Consider the following 15263-nt stretch of genomic DNA (forward strand, 5'->3'; position numbering starts at 1 on the left):
TATTTACCATTTATGTACAATAAAAAAATGCACTTTAACTACAGGAAGAGCACCAAATCTACTCAATAACCATTTAAAAGAATATGGAAATAAAACACAGCCATTTAAAGGGCTGTAATAAATGTGCAATGCTCTTTGTAATGCCCCTAAAAGAATACAAGTGTTAAGCCATAGTAAATTACACTTAAAAGTACGTGTAACATAAAAATGAAATTAGGAATACAAATAACCTCACACTTAGGCATTTTTTTCAAAGACTCTTCAAACAGTTAATTGGAAAAGCCTCTAAGGAGCATAACTTTTCTTCTCTCATATTCTCTTCTCTTAACAATAGAGCCACGCGAATGGCAGGAGCAAATAAACATAGGTGATCCAGAATGCATGAAAGGGCTGCATGAAATCGTCTGCCCTAGAAAAAGAAAGGAAGAAAATAAATAGAAGGCACTGCCAGAATTTTTCCTTTCACTTCTCTTTTAAAGATTTATTTATTGGAGAGAGAGCACGCACGAGTGGGGGGGCCAGAATCCCAAGCAGACTCCACACTCAGCATGGACCCTGACACAGGACCCGATCTCATGACACCAAGACCATGACCTGAGCTAAAACCAAAAGTCAGACACTTAACCAACTGTGCCAACCAGGCACCCCCAACTTCATTTTTCAGAGGACCATATGAAACCCTTTAAACAAGGGTCACAGGGGCACCTGGATGGCTCAGTGGGTAAAGCCTCTGCCTTCAGCTCAGGTCATGATCTCTAGGTTCTGGGATCAAGCCCTGCATGGGGCTCTCTGCTCAGCGGGGAGCCTGCTTCCCCCCACCCTCCCTGCATGGGGCTCTCTGCTCAGCGGGGAGCCTGCTTCCCCCCACCCTCTCTGCCTACTTGTGATCTCTGTCAAATAAATAAATAAAATCTTAAAAAAAGGGGGGGGGGGTCACAAAAATATGCAGATGGCATCACAGCCTGTTTCCCAAATGTACATTTTAATAGCTTCAATATTCTCCTGAAAATGCAATAAGTCAAGGAGGAAATGCTATTAACTTCATGTGCCCATTTTTCATGAATGTCTGCTGTGTCATATAGTCACATTTCCAGTAAACCAGTCCCAGCACGGTCCAGCCTTAAAGGGGAGAAGATCAAAGAGTTTGGTTCTAAGACGACTGCAGCCATTAGATACCAGAGCAAAGCAAGGAAGTGGGGTGGGGTGCAGCTGCTGGCAAAATTTGCTCTGCCCCAGCCTGTAAATTCCACATAAAGGTTCTAGACACAAAGAAGAGTTCTCGCCTCAATCAATGAGTAGCACATTGTCTTTTCAACCTACCCAGTCAGTCCCCAAATCTCTTCCATATTTGGGACAGAACACATGACACCCACACAATTTCATCAATATTACAGCTTGGATTGCCCAAGAAGCCAACTCTGAGACAGAGATGAGTATACAGGACATTCTTAGGGTGTGCTCTTGGGATCCAACACCTGTGGAAGAGATGGAAAGGTCGTAAAATTGGGCAGAGGGAGAAATTGGACTATGGTGCAGCTTCATTGGACAGCTCAGCCAAACTTCTGGGAAATTTGGAAGATGGCCTGATCCCTCAATGTTGCCCCCACTGATGGAGAGGGCCCCCACTATCCCTTCAGCACGGGGCATTAAATGCAGCTCCCCAGAAAGGGGCTTGACCTCATCCAAGGCTTGTCACCACATCTGGGACAACCCAGAAGGGACTGAGAACTGAGGGCAGCTGCCTGCAGCACGCTCATCGCTGAGGGTGTGGGATCTTCAGTCCTGAGAACGGATCTCCAGGTCCACTGCAGTGAGTCCACAGAATGGACCTTTTTGGGGTTCCTCTATTCATTCAGGAAACATTTGTGGCATCATTTTAATGGGTGAGGCACTGATCTCTGATGACTGATCACAGTAATGTTTCCAGCCTGTCTTTGGGCACAAAACACAATGAGTTTTATACTCGTTGCCTCCCTGAAGTCTCTGTGAGGCAACGCTCATCTAAGAAACAAGGGCTCATCTAAGAAAACTGACAATGGTGCAAGTAACCAGCCATTGTCTTTTACAGGCAGGCCCTCCAGTATTTATATGAGAAAGGCATCTTAAAGAGACGATGGCAAACCTCACCTAGAAATATAAACAATCCACTGACATGGGGTAACAGATGGACAGGAAACAGGGAGATGTAGGCAATGAGAAACTTCCTGAAGCTCTGTATTCTCCAACCACCCCCCATCCTGTCTTCTTTCTATCTCTGCAGATGCTGGAGGGCAAGATCTAGTCCATAAATTATTCTCTGACCCCATTTTCTAAATTTCATTAAAAACATTTTTTTCTCCTTTATCTGAAAATTCCTCTTTCAACTCTTACAAAGACACTCCTGGGTCTGTCTTATTACCCAATAAGTAACCTGCTACTGTTCGCAGGGACTGTAATCAACCCTGTGCTGCTGCCCTAACAATACACCTAAGTGTGCCGCAGACCACAAGCACTCACCCTCTTGTGTCATTTCACTTAATTAATAAGCGGAACGAAGATTTCAGAAAAGGGAAAAATTTGATTATGCAGCATTGTAATGGCACTCAAGTCGGCTGTAAAGACTGAGCGGGGTCTGCCCCTTAAAATCTCCATTTGCTCCACCGTGGTGCCATGGAAATGTCAGCTCAGACCCCCCACCCCCACCCCCACCCGAGGTGACCTTTAGCTGCATCTCTCAGTAATACTAAACCATTAGTCATGCCTGGGTCAGTGATGTGTCAATAACAGAATAATTATTGAAGAAAGCCTTAAGAGGAAGGACAGCAGTCTCGATTCGGGATCAGCTCAATCCGAACCGGCACCACGGCTTGTTGACTAAATGAATGCATGTCGGATAAATGGCCCCTGTGCATCTGGAGACCTAAAGACTGTTGATTCCATTAATCCAGGGGGTTATTTGTAGCTGCTAAACACCTTTTTAGAGCAGTAAGTGGCATGCCTTTTACTCCTGCTGACTGCAACCCACTCTTCTCCAGGAGAACAAATTCACTATACTTAATGGCTCTGGCATTTTAAAAGGAAGTCCGTCAGCGGGGCCATCCAGAACACCTGCACCTTTTGCAGGGCACTGGCTGCCAAGAGCCTCTCCCCACTCCCAGGAGAGACCATCTTGAGACCCCGAAATGAGAGATGCCTCCACATTCTATGCCAGACCTCTGAGAGAAACTAAGCGGTAAGGTGCTATTAAAAGAAATGAGGGGTTATGAGAGAGGTGGTGTGGCTTAACAGTTACAGTGAGGAACACAAGACACAGACACTCACACTCACACACACACACACATACACACACACACGCACACGAAGAATGCCATGTGAAGCCTGGAGTTCTGCCCACCACAAGCCAAGAAATTTCCAGAAGCTGGGAGAAAGACCTGGAACAGATCCTTCCTTGGCACCTTTAGAGGGCGTGTGGCCTTGCTGGCATCTTGATCTTGCACATTCTGGCTTCTGGAAGTGTGAACAATCAATGCCTGTGATTAAGCCACCCAGGTGCATTGTTGGAGTAGCCCAAACAAACCAAACATTGAGGCAGTAACTTGCAGCCAGCAGACCTCATATAGAGTTCTGTCCTCAGGATTTACTTGTGTCATCTTGAGCAAATTGTTTAGACTCCTTTTCCCTCTATTTCCTATAAGACCAACACAATAAATACATGGTTTACCTAGCTCACAAATTTATCATGGGAATCAAAACTTTACATATGCAAGAGCACTTTCCAAACTAACAAAGCATACATGCTATCTATATGACATTAGTGTGTCCAATCCAGCATTCTGTACGGTGGAATCTTCTACCCAAAGGTATATACAAACTGAGATCTCCAGGTTTCCGTAAAGAGAGAGCAAAAGGTGTTCCGAAAATAAATAGACAAACAAACAAAAAACACAAAAATCTCTGTCCCTTACCTTCTATGCAGTCAAGATAGATTTGAGTAGGGAACAGGGAACCTTTGTGGGCAAAAAGGAAAAGTCAGCTCTAAGGTCACTTCTTCCTAATACTTTATCCTAGGTGAAAATGACACACACCAAATAGGCACCAGCCAAGAGCAAGAGCCCAAGATCTTTCTCTCCCACTGGAGCGCAGGGTTCCGGGGAAGGAGAGAGAGCTACGGAGAGGGGAAGTAGTGATGCAATGTAAATGCTCAATGGAAGCTTATGTACTATGAGAGTTTTTTTTAGAGGCCATATACAATATTCCTGTAATTCTTGGTTTCTTTTAATAAGCAGGTGTTTCTTCTATGTTCAGTTGCAACCAAAATAAACTCCACGGTCCCTCAACTCAGCTATTAAATGAAGTTGCACTAAAAACAACAACAGGGGCACGTGGGTGGCTCAGTCAGTTAAGCATCCAACTCATGATTTCAGCACAGGTCATGATCTCATGCGTTGTGAGATTGAGCCCTGCCTAGGGCTCCACACTCAGCAGGGGGTTTGCTTGAGTCTCTCTCCCTCTGCCCCTTCCCAAACTCATGCTCGCTCTCTCTCTTTCTCTCAAATAAATAAATCTTTAAAAACAACAACAATGAAGTCTAAGAAATAAAATGGCTTTAAAAGGCAATCCATTGATAGTATGTACTCTTGATACCATATAATGAAAATAGCACTTTACCTCTGTGGTCATCTTCCTCAAAACCTGTAATCCTATCCAATCATAAGAAAAATATCAGACAAATTCCAATTGAGACATCCTACAAAATACCTGTCCAGGACTCCTCAAAACTGGCAAGGTCACTAAAAATGAGAAAAGGCTGAGAAACGGCCATCGCCAAAAGGAGTCTGAGGAGACATGACCAGTAAATGTAATGAGAGATCCTGGCTGAGATCCTGGAACAGAGAATTGGATAAAAATGAAGGAAATCTGAATAAACCATGGACTTTAGTTAATAACAATGTATCAATATTGGCTCACTATTTGTAACAGAGATACCATACCATACTGATATATGTTAGTAATAGGGGAAAGTGGGTACTTGGTCTCAGTTTTAATATAAATCTAAGATTGTTCTCAAAAATGGTACCCATTAAAAAATTAAAAGGGCAATCCAAACTTTGTTTTCATGTTTTGAAGAGTACTAAAGGAAATTAAATTTATGACTCACAGAAATTCTTCAAAATCCCCTTTCCTCTTCTTTTCAGATATTATACAACCTATTATTTCTCCAAAGCCGTTTGCTCTCTCACACCTCCCCACACGCGTGCATACACACACACACACACACACGCACACACTGTCTGGTACCTAGGAACCGTGCAAGGCTTCTTTGTCTCTCATCCTTCTTTGCTGATAAAATACTCTGTCACTGTTACCCTTCTCCATCCACATGCTCTCCCAGAATGCACCAGCTCTAAGACTTTGGCTCCCCCTAGCCAGTCACAGTCCCTCTAGAAACCTGCATGACCTCATGGTTCCCTGCATCTGTTCTTCCTTGCTGCCCACGAAAAAACAGCATGAGGTATTCCTGGAATATGTCATCCTTCTTTAGGTCTGTTGGATTTTCTAAGTGGAGATTTCTAGTGGAGAATTTGAAATAAATAAAATATTCAACCTCAATATATGATAAAGAATTTGAAAGTCAAAAAGTAGAAGTCATTAATATCATTCCCTTACTATCTACATGTTTGAACTAGTGTTGAGTTAAAAAGAAAAAAAAAGGTGCTATTTTGATAAATCTCAAAGATAAGCAGAAGTAAAGATTATATTATTTAGACATACCTAGTTAGGTGATAGAACTGTTTTCTGAAGAAGCAACAGGGCAATAAAGACAAAATTTCAGATAGTGTTTATCTTCTGGAGAAGAGGGTAATGCTCTTGGTCTTACTTTGGATGCATATTATTTTGTTTCACTTACATTTTATACACTTTGGTTTGTATCAAACAAAAATGTATTTTTTAAAGACAATAAAAACCCTAATTGGAATACCATATCAGAATACCATAAGCAGGGAAAACAATTTTGGCTTATTTAAAGAGAAAAGATAATAATTAATTAAAATTTTAAAAGATAATAATTAATATTATCTTATTAATAAAATATTTGGCGGCTCACAGACAGAGGGATCAGACACCCAGCCTTGGCGTGGGGGTGCAGCCAAGAACTCAGGCTGCAGATCTAGCCCTGAGAAGACACCACTACACATCAACATTACAGCTTATTATCTCCAAAGCCACCAACACAAGACACTGACAACAGCATATAGAACCCTGCTGTGTTGCCCCCTCAGAACTGGATGGAGAAGGGAGGGAGCTGTTGCCACCAGGTGTCCTCTGGGCCCCTGTTTCTTCATACCTTCTAGCTCTAGTTTCCAGCTCTGGGTACATAAGCCTGACTGGTGGAGTCCAAGTCATCTGCCTTTGTCCTACCTGCATGGGAGGCTGGGAAAGTTCTTGGCTTCTACAGTAAAAAGCAGACTCCGCTTCCTCAAAGACTCATAAAGTAATGAAACTCCCACACAGAAACAAAAACTTGAGATTCTGGGTGTCGAAACACATGAAAAAGTCCACTTCTTTAGCTGTTCGACACCAACATACATCCTTCTCCCCATGCATCTGCTGTATAAAAATATGACTGCTTGGGTGGCTTAGTCCATTAAGTGTCCTACTCTTAGTTTCTGCTCAGGTCATAATCTCAGAGTTGTGAGATCCAGTCCCACTTCAGCTCTGCACTCATCAGGGAATCTGCTTGAGATTCTTTCCCCCTTCTCTTCCGTCCCCCTCTGTTCCTCCTCCCTAAATAAATAAATACATAAAATCCTTAAAAATACGACTACTTAACACAATGTAACTATCCCTCATATAATCAATAAAATGTCTACCTTCTGCCCAAAATGGGACAGGGAAGGCATCCAACACCCAAAGTCTCATTGGGCCCTGGACCCAGCTTCAAGTGTAAGGTGTCAGAGTGTCCATTCTTATATTAGTTCTATCATGATCTTTTCCTTAGACTTTGTCACCTCTAAATCAAAGTATTCAGCTAACTCCCATCAACATACCCCATAAACATAACAGAAGAAACAGAAAGATAAAAGTGGGAAAGAGGAAGAAAATTCAAGTATAAAAATATATGTCTAACCAAATCAAAAATACTCCAGCTGGTCATGAGTCCATAGTAGGTATTTATGACACTCCCCACTTATTCTAAGGTAGCTTTGCTTTTAGCCAGAATCTCAACTAGGGATTCTCGACTTTATGGAGCGACCCAGAGTCTTCCTCCTGAGGGAGCACAGGATGGCCTTATTTGTGGCCCTATTTGTACAGGAGGATTAAGTCTTTGACTTTTACCGCTGGGTGTCTTCCTCCGTCTTGACTCCCTTGTAGCCATGATCCCATTTTCCTTCTAGAGTCAGGATCAGTCACCCCAGGATTGCCATAGCTCCCTCTTCGGGCCTTTCACCCAGTGGCGTGAGGTTGTAATTAGAGTCTCTAGACTAGCAGTGTTTTCATGAGTTTATTAGCTCTCCAGGCCTACTATACAATTTACCACAAAGTTGGTGGCTTAAAAGAAAAAAATATATTCTCTCACGATTTCTGAAATTATGGATGCTTTTTCTGGGGATTTCTGAAATTAAGATGTCAGCAGGGCCAGGCTCTCTTCAAAGGTTCCTTGGGACTCTTCCATCTTCTGGTGGCTCCAGTTGCTGCTTGACTTAAAGCAGCATATCACCAATCTCTGCTTCTGCATTCACACGGCCTTCATCCCTTGGGTCTCTGTGTATTAAATCTCATCCGTACTTCTCTCACATGGACACTACTCACTGAATCTAGGGCCCACTCTAAATACAGAAAATCTCATCTTGAAATATTTTGTGGATCCTTTGTGGATAACTACATCCACAATGACCTTATACAGTCATATGTGACCAAATACAGTCATATTCACAGTCAAATATTCATATTCACACATCCACAGTCCTAGGAGTTAAGACTTGGACACATCTTTCAAGCTTATACAATAAGGACACATAATTCTCTAACTCTGGGCTTATTCTGAGATTAAAATCATATTCTCATTCTCCAAATCCTAACCAACAATCTTCTATTCTTCTTACTCATCCTGCCCAACCTGCAAATCTTTTACCTGTCCAGGGTTCTGGGTGGATCGTCATCTCGGGCTCTTTCCATCCAGAGGGCAGTGAGAGGTAACACACAGAAACTAAGGTGCATGGACCAAATCTTCATCATCCAATGGAGACGGGCCACAAAGAGGAGATACACTAAACTTGTTGCTACTCCAAAGAGATGAGACTACAAATATCCCACACGTGTGATACTACTCAAGATGCCCTCACCCAGTCAGCAATTGTTAAAGATTAACATTTGTGAACTGCTCAGCCCTAGGACAATTACATGCTGATTATTGTGGAGACGTAAAACTAGCATACACCCCTCCCTATGGACCAGGACTTCCTCTGAATATAATAAATTTTTCTAGTATAATCATTCTGAAAAAAAGCCCATCCTCTGGTCTTAAATAATTGAGGCCTGGGTTTCTGGAAGGATGGTTTTCAATTTCCAAATACAATCCATTTTCTGTTATATTGCATTCCATACTTCTGTTATATTGCATCTCTCTCAAAATATGCCCCAGACAAGGAGAATTGTTGCCCACCCCCAAAATACACATTGGGCCATATTCCAGTGTCACATAATTTTGCACTAAGAAAATACTTAACTGCACTTTTCAGGTCAGCATTTTTCTTCTAATCTACAAATTTTAGGAAAGTGAGACCTAAAATATAACTGAGACCTTTTTTGTTCCATTACTTCTGAACTGGGAAGACCTTATATACTCCTCCTTTGTAGTTCTTTTTTCTTCACTAAGAAATTTCTCACTCATGCTGTTTCTCTGACAATCAATTCATTGATCTTTACTATTCCACGCCAGGAATATTTGAAATGCAAATAAGGTCACAGGTCTCTTTTCCATCAAAAAAAGGTCGTTTAGAAACACTAAAATAGTGCAGTTCTATGAATCCCCCATATTTTACTGTATGTTCATCCTAACCTTTCTTTTTCCTTAATTTTTCTTTATGTCAAAGCAGAAAAATAAACTGCTAAAAAAAAAAAAAAAAAAAAAAAGCTTGTACTAGTTAATCTTTCAAAATACAGGAAATCACTATACTGGAAGAATCTTTATTCATTTGACTGAAACCCTTCAATTTCTTAGACACTAAATATCAGCAGACTTAGCAAAGCTCTTTGTATCTATCATCTACTCATGCATCATTCATGTAAAATGTGACCTGGGTCCCATTAGTTGACTAGCTGATCTGAATCTTTTGGGTTACTCAGATAAGTCATTCCTAGTGGTCCTCCTTTTAAAATTAATGGAATAGAACAGAACACATGCTACTTAAAAGAATGCCCTGCTGGGAATTTCTCACTAAAGTAAAGCTAATTCTTTTCTGTATTTCCCCTTTCTTTCTCACTCTTATTTTCGCTTTCATTCCAAAGGACTGTATTTCTGAATTTATTTCAGATCCAGGAGTAAGAAGATCAATGTCAAGGCCCAGCTGGGACTCAACATACATGAATTTGAATCAGTAACCACCCTCTAGTACAAAGCCTTCTTCTCTCAAAGTGCTTTCTTTCTGCTCAAGGCCTTTGGTAACACCCCATGAGAACGATGACCCCGTCACTCCTTGGAAGCCCTGTTGATCAGAGCCTCATAGATAGTCAAGGCTTTCCCTATAACACCCTACACGTCGGAGTAATTGCTCATTTCCTTATTTGCCACACAATTATGACTAGCTACAGATGTAGTCATAGCTTTTAAAAATACATGTCTTGGGAGATTTAAATATGGTCACCATCCTGCTTAAAAATCCGTCAACAGTACCCCATAAATTTCCAACAGGGTTCAAATTCTGAACACACAACATCCTCGTGGTTGGTTGCTGCTGCCTACCTTTCTACCATCATCTCTCACCTCTCCCACATGTACATTTTATTTCCACCAAGCTACTTACTGTCTCCCATTCTTCTGCATTTATGATACCTAGGATGTTCTCGGCCCCTCTGTCATCAAGCTAACTCTTACTCATCCTCCCGTGTCAGTTCAGTCCCCAGGGAACTTTCAAAATCTACATCCTGATCTAGAAATCCCTACTCTAGGCTGTCAGTTATCTTGTACATACCTCTAACGCAGTGCTTCTCACACTGCTGTACAGAAGCTGCAAATTCACTTTCCTGTCCTATACTCATCCAGAGCTGCTTCATTCACTTGTCAATAAAATAATAACTTGACCAAGAGTTGTGTTATATTTTTTCATATCTTCAATAATGGAACTTTTTTAATTAACTAAGGGATTTATCATATGGTGCAGGCTGAAGAACAATTCACACTATTCAATTAAATGATTTATATGTAAAAGTTATTTCAGTTTTAAAATTAAAAAGTTATTTTAATTTTCCTATATGCTTCTTTAAATCCCAATGGAGACTCTGTAAAGCTGCATTTAGCTGCTGTCTTATGATTTGGCCCCCTCAGCCAGGAGCAAAAACACCACCCTACTGCAGAATTATCATATTACTCTGTATTTGGTGCTGTAATGTCTCCCTCATATCTTCAAACATCATTGTTTTTGCCTGGTTTCAGCCCCCTCTGTGATCCTGCTAGTTTCTTGCTAATTCTTCCGTAAGACGAAACTCAGTTGCAAGTGTCCAAAAATGCAGGTCAGACCATCATAAACAGACAAACTAAAAAACAGGCAGGAATGATTTTCCTGGGACATATAACTGAGTAATTAAGGGCACACAGCTAGATCCAGAGGTATTTCAATCATTTCAGATTGCATCAGGAATCTGCCTCTTTTCCTCTTCATTGATTTTATTCTCAGTCAGGCTTTATAATAAGAAGAGATGGCCCCATATCCACACCTCCAACCTTACAAGCAAATTCCTAATAAACTGCCACATTCCTGAGAGTTGAAGCAGAAGTCCTGAAGGGAATCTAATTGGCCCAGTCTGAGTCACATGCTCATTCCTAAACCAATCACTGTGGCCAGTGGGATGCATTATTCTGTTTCCCTCTCTCTTTTTTCTTTTTACTCCCTCAATGTTCATCTATTTTGTTTCTTAAATTCCACATATGAGTGAAATCATATGATATTTCTCTTTCTCTGACTTACCTACCTCATTTAACATAATCTCTCCATAATTTGGAGTGCATGTACCCCTTCAAATCTGTGTTTTTTGTATCCTTTAGGTAAATACCTAGTAGTGCAATTGCTGGATTGTAGGGGAGCTCTATTTTTAAGTTTCTGAGGAATTTCCATACTGTTCTCCAGAGCAGCTGCACCAGTTTGCATTCCCACCATGAGTGCAAAAGGGTTCTCCTTTCTCCAGAGATGTGTTATTCTGATTGGCTAGGCTGCTCCCTCAAGTGCCAACCCTTAGAGTGAAAATAGGTGAGCCCCATTCAAAGCACAGGGACAGGAAAGGTGAATTGGGAGATATCAGAGGGGGAAATAAACCATTAAAGACTGTGAACTCCTAGAAACAAACTGAGAATTTTAGAGGTGACAGGGATAGGGGGATGGGTGAACCTGGTGGTGGGTATTAAGGAGGGCACATATCACATGGAGCACTGGGTGTGGGGCATAACCAATGAATATTGGAACACTGTATCAAAAACAAATGATGTATTTTATGGTGACTAACATAACACAATAAAAATAATTAATTAATTAATTAACTTTTTAAAAGTACAGGGACAGGATCCTCCAGAAGACAGAGGAATTTTATCACCAGAAAAGGGGAGGGGATAAAAGCATTCTGGGAAAACCAAAACTAGAGACATATCCTATATCTCCCTTCCTTAGAGTGTTTCCAAAAAAAAAAGAAGAAAGAAAGAAAGAGGAGTATTCCCTAGTACCCTCTAAACATTTCTACCAAAGAGTTCCTAATAACAAGGGTCAGTCAGGATTATAAACACATAGACACACACACACACACAGAGAGAAGGGCATCTGTGCACATGTGTGTATAAATGTACATAAGCATGTACACAGGTATACATACATATATTTCTGATACCTGGTAAAGGCTCACTTCCTGGCTTGTAGGTGACCATCTTTTCCTGGAGTCCTTACATGGTAGACAGCAAGCAGAGCAAGCAAGTTCTTTCATGTCTCATCTTATGAAGGCGCTAATCCCACTTGTGTGGGCTCTCCCTTCGTGACCTAATTACCTGCCAAAGACCCCACCTCCTAATACTATCACAATGAGGGTTAGGATTTCAATATATGAATGGGGGGCTGCATACACATTTAATCTATAACAGGATCACATTCTTTTTTACTTCCTCATTCAGTTCTTCTCTCCCTGACACACCCAAGAACTCAATAAATATGTGTGGAACAGATGAATGAATGAATTACATTATAAGTTTCTCAGTTGTCCGTTGAATATGAATGATTGCTCTTTTTCTCTTTATGTAGCTTGTACTACATTGAGTAAGATGGTAAAGAAAAAAAGGTTTTGAACAATGCAAACATCTAGCAATCTATAAAATAATTTTCCTCTGTATAATAATATCAGTATTACAGCAATGTATATACTCAATATTATGGTCAGAATTCTCCCTTGCAATACAACTTGTAATTTTAGTTAATTTACAAATTTTTTGCATGGCACTGTGCTAAGTGCTTCTAATATTTCATCAAGAGACTAGCATAAGGAGAAGGAAAGACTAATTCAGGTATGATAGCTTTGTAGAGTGAAAGGCCTTCAAGCCAGACTTTAGGATTATTGTAGTAGTCCAGAGCTGAAGGAGTATGGTGACAGTGAAATTGAAAAGAGAGAATGGTGGGGTGCTTGGGTGGCTCAGTGGGTTAAGCCCCTGCCTTTGGCTCAAGTTATGGTCTCTATGGAATCGAGCCCCACATCGGGCTCTCTGCTTAGTGGGGAGCCTGCTTCCCTCTCTCTTTCTGCCTGCCTCTCTGCCTGCTTGTGATCTCTCTCTCTCTCTCTCTCTCTCTGTCAAATAAATAAACAAAATCTTAAAAAAAAAAAAAAGAAAGGAGAGAATGGATTAAAAAGAGCAAGGAAAGAGCAGAGAAGAACTGGATTAATCAATCGCTATGGAGAGACACATTCAACATTTAAAGTGTCATGAAGAGAGAATGATGATACCTTAATGAGGCTGGAGAAAGAAGTGGGGTGGGAGATATTTTGATGAGTTAGTTTTATACTCATTAACTTTGAAGTTATAGAAACATTTAAGTCGGCAATGTCCATTAGATAGTTGATAATGCGGTAATGACACTTGGAAGTTGACTAGAGATTCAGATTGGGACATTGAAGTATGATGGGCACCAGTAAAATCCAATTTCTTCCAAATCCTGAGCTGTGTGTCCATGTGTTTAGATGGGTCATCTCCAGAGTACCCCAAAAACAGAAGGTTCCTTCAGCCTAGGTTCTTCTTACTTTTACTTGAGTCATTTTCTACTTTCATAACCTGTAATAGGTAAAAATAATTTTTTTCAAGAAAAGAGTAGATATCATCTTCAAAACCACCATGCCTCCTCAGTTACCACTGTTTTTTTACTGTTCACTAGAGGTACACCTTCCTCAGCAAGTCTACATCAGCACACTTATCCCATTTGTGCATAATCTCTATCTATATTCTAGCTTAAGGAAGTTCATTAAGTTGGATCAATAAATATTTGTAAGGTATGTAAAGTGGCTCAGGAATTGTATTCATATTGAGGAAAAAAAGATGATTAAGATTTACTCTATTCTCTGAAGGAATGATTAAGACCTACTCTATGCTCTGAAGGAATGAGTCTGTTAAGGAGACATGCAAACAAGTGGGGAACGATAATATGTGGAATAAAGGAGGAAGAGACTTATTGTGCTTACAGGGTTTAGGCAAGTCTTATTTTAAAAAAGGTGCCTGCAAGGACACTTGGAGACTACCAGAAGGTGAGAAGAAGCAAGTCTTTCCAGGCAAGAAGTTTATGTGGAAGGCACAAAGATGATGACCCACATGGTCCATTAAGACAAATGAAAGAGACTTTTGGTGATTGACTGAGACATGTGATGTGAGCCAGCTAATGGCTGGAGGTGAGATTTAAGAACATGGACCAGAGTGCATGTCTGGATGCCTTCAGTTCGTTAAGCACCTTCCTTCAGCTCAGGTCATGATTCCAGAGTCCTGGAATCTCCCTTTCCCTCTGCCACTCATGCTCATTCTCTCTCTCTCTCTCTCAAAAATGAATAAATAGGGGTGCCTGGATGGCTCAGTGGGTTGAAGCCTCTGCCTTCGGCTCAGGTCATGATCCCAGGGTCCTGGGATTGAGCCCCACATTGGGCTCTCTGCTTGGTGGGGAGCCTGCTTCCCTTCCCCTCTCTCTGCCTGCCTCTCTGCCTGCTTGTGGTCTCTGTCTGTCGAATGAATAAATAGAATCTTTTAAAAAAAATGAATAAATAAAATCTTGAAGAAGAAGAAGAAGATGGAGGAGAAGGAGGAGGAGGAGGATGACAATAAGGAGGAGGAGGAGCTGGAGAAGGAGAAGAAGGAGAAGAAGAAGGGGAAGAAGAGATAAACCTTGTTTGGTGATATTTTTAAATTATAGGTCACCGACTATGTACAGTTGAGTGCTATCACAAGTAACTCTCATATCACTCAACAGTATATACCCTTGGAGCACTGAAGACTATTTCCAATCACGGAAGTTTTCTATGAACCTTCTGGCCATATGCCACTGTCCCAGATTCAGTTTATGGAGTGGGGTCACTATGATTTTCTTGTTGATCTAACCTGTTTCCCCTCCTAATCAGAGTCCATTAGCTCGTATTCTATCTATCCTATACCCTTTAAACTCCTGTCATATATTAGGATTGTTTAACTGCATGTGACAGAAACTACTTCAGACTAGTTTAAACCAAAAAGTTGAGCTTATCTCATAAAGGCATAAGAATAGCTTACAGAAATTCAAGACAGAAATGCATCTTGGCTTTAAAAGAGGGAAGATCCAGGAACCAGAGAAACATCCAAAAGAATCTCTCCATCTCCTATCTCCTTCCATCTGTATGTTTTAAATTGAGGAGTGAAGCTAAACAGGTACACTCTGCCTCTTGGGTGCATATGGCATGGAAGAAACGGCCACCACACAGCAAGGAAGCTTTTAATGGCCCAACTCCCCAGCAAGAATCTGTCTCTCCATCATTCTCAATTCCAGATCCCCAGGGAAGGACTCAGGTCCAGTCCATGCTAGGGGCAT

General features: G+C 41.1%; 1 long non-coding RNA gene across 1 annotated transcript in view; it reads right to left on the bottom strand.

The window, feature by feature from the left end:
* Window positions 1–15263, bottom strand: part of LOC132012849 (uncharacterized) — a 37650-nt gene that overhangs the window by 1741 nt on the left and 20646 nt on the right. The window contains exons 2-3 of the long non-coding RNA XR_009402780.1: window positions 1321–1475; window positions 236–409 (exon numbers count right to left, since the gene is read on the bottom strand). This is a non-coding gene — a long non-coding RNA (uncharacterized LOC132012849). The remainder of the gene's footprint in view (window positions 1–235; window positions 410–1320; window positions 1476–15263) is intronic.

This window comes from Mustela nigripes, chromosome 3 (genome assembly GCF_022355385.1).
Source record: "Mustela nigripes isolate SB6536 chromosome 3, MUSNIG.SB6536, whole genome shotgun sequence".
In the NCBI taxonomy this organism is placed as follows: Eukaryota; Metazoa; Chordata; class Mammalia; order Carnivora; family Mustelidae; genus Mustela; species Mustela nigripes.